This window comes from Lathyrus oleraceus, unplaced genomic scaffold (assembly GCF_024323335.1).
Source record: "Lathyrus oleraceus cultivar Zhongwan6 unplaced genomic scaffold, CAAS_Psat_ZW6_1.0 chrUn0131, whole genome shotgun sequence".
In the NCBI taxonomy this organism is placed as follows: Eukaryota; Viridiplantae; Streptophyta; class Magnoliopsida; order Fabales; family Fabaceae; genus Lathyrus; species Lathyrus oleraceus.
The window spans coordinates 15,001-17,425 of record NW_026112522.1 but is presented as its reverse complement, the minus strand read 5'-3'; positions in this window follow the sequence as shown (position 1 = coordinate 17,425).

Below are 2,425 nucleotides of genomic sequence, written 5' to 3'. Positions count from 1 at the left end.
TTTACACTTTCCACCAAGGAACAGAATAAGCATGTCAACACATTGTTTTCTTGCGACTCCGACATCACACCAAACACAGGGCGTGCTCGTACATTCTCCTCGAAGGGAAACTTTACCGTAGGGGATTTTCCATCTCATTACTCAAATGAGTCGAGGAAGAGAAAGTTCCCGACATATTGAGGGAAATGCACCGAGGAATCAATGCCCAACATCCCGGCGGACGATCACTTGCACGAAAGGCTCTTCGAGCAGACTATTATTGGCCGACTATGCAACATCCCCGTTCCCTTCTAACATGAATCCCTTCTAGAGCCAGAATCCCTTCTAAGGAGAATCCCTTCTAGCATGAATCCCTTCTAGAACAAGAATCCCTTCTAGAAGGTGGCCGAGGAAAATGCTGGACTAAAAATAATTTTAAATGCAAAAAAAAATAAATATATATTTTTGGTTTCTGAAAAATTATGAAATGCTTGACAAATTTTTTTAGAATTTTTAAATCTAAAATCCCTTCTAGAACATGAATCCCTTCTAACATGAATCCCTTCTAAAGAGAATCCCTTCTAGAATCATTAGAAGGGATTCTGGTTCTAGAAGGGATTCATGCTAGAAGGGATTCTGGTTCTAGAAGGGATTCATGTTAGAAGGGATTCATGTTAGAAGGGATTCTGGTTCTAGAAGGGATTCATACTAGAAGGGATTCATCTAAAATCCCTTCTAGAACATGAATCCCTTCTAACATGAATCCCTTCTATGCTAGTAATGGCTTTGTTTCTCCGTACCTGCATACTAGTGAGCACAAATGATAATTCCTGCAAAAAAGAAAGTTAGACAAGCCTGCATGCCCCAGGTTCATGGTCTGAATTGACCGTCCCCGTTACTCGACATTTAAGATGCATGTCAAGTATTTTACTCTTAAGCATGTATTACGAAAATGACGCAATTTGAATTGCATTTGTCAATTGGAATGGTCGAAATGTTTTTAAAAAAAACATACATAGTGTAGTAACAATCACAAACGGTGGATGTTAAAAATATTTTAAATATTTAAAAAAAATATTATAAGCAAATAAAACTAATAGATATAAATATTGATTAATATTTTTTCAATTGTTGTCCTGGTTGAGTGAGCGGATGTGTCCTACCAGCTCACCCCTTGTGTCCGGGATGGGATGGTTTATGGACATCAATGGTTCTTATCTCAGAAATTGTCCAGACATGTTCCACCCCACCAACATAAAATATATTTAGTTTACTTTCATCCCCAACTTTACACTTTCCACCAAGGAACAGAATAAGCATGTCAACACATTGTTTTCTTGCGACTCCGACATCATTGTCATCCTGTTCAAAAGTATGTTTGTTCTACTTTGTTTCTCTACCACATTGTTTTCATTTTCTATTAGATTGGTGAATTTATGCTTGTTATTTAACTTATTTCAGCCAATTGCAGGGTTTAAGACAATTATGTATAGATGGAACAAAGTCAACATAGCAAGGAAGGAAGGAGTCTTAGAGCAAGGAGAATGTGAGAATGTGACTGTACGTGTTTTGAAGTTTGTCTTAGGATGATTTTCTGATTTCAAATTGTCTCTCAAGGTGTTTTATGTGTGCTTGATTTTCTGATTTTATAATCTATTAGATTAATTATTGATTTTGTGTTTTTATGAGATTAACTTGTATGTAATCTTTGATTCTATGTTTTTTGCTGTATTCATTCTTGCTTATTTGTTTTTCTACTATAAATCTATATGTTTCATGACTATTAAAGTTTCTTTCTTTAAATTTTCAGTTTAGAATTTTGCGAAACATTTTATGATTCAGAAGATTTATTACTTAATTTCTTAGTGTGATTTAATTTAGAATTAGTGGCAACTTTGCTACTGTTATTACTTAATTTCTTTTGATTGTAAGAATACTTGTTAAACTTATGGATGAGTGTTATTTTTCCCCATCTAGAAGTTGTTTCATTTGTCTTTATATATGCACGCAGGCTGGAGGAAAGCCTGAAAAGGCGATCCACGCAAAAGAGGGATTATCACGAACGACTGCAATCTGCGAATCCACGACCTACATATAGTTGAGGCTATCCTAAGGGGTGAAGATCAGTTCACTTACTTTTTCTCAAGAGGCAGAGCGAGCGGAGTGTCTTGAAGACATACGAGTCATAACTGGGTTGAGACTTGATGAGATTAACTTTTCACATTGCCAATAGGATAGTTTGTTTTTCTTTTTAGTTGTTCCCTCATTCCAGGGAACTGCTTCCTTTGTATTTCCTATTCAGGGCCACCTTTCCAAATCAATAAGAATTCAACTTCAGTCAATTTGACTACTTTGCTTCTTTGTTTTTGCTTTTTCTCATCTAGCATTGATTGATTGTGAAAACGTCTAGCAAATTGTGACTTGCATTGTGTTGTGAACATTTGAA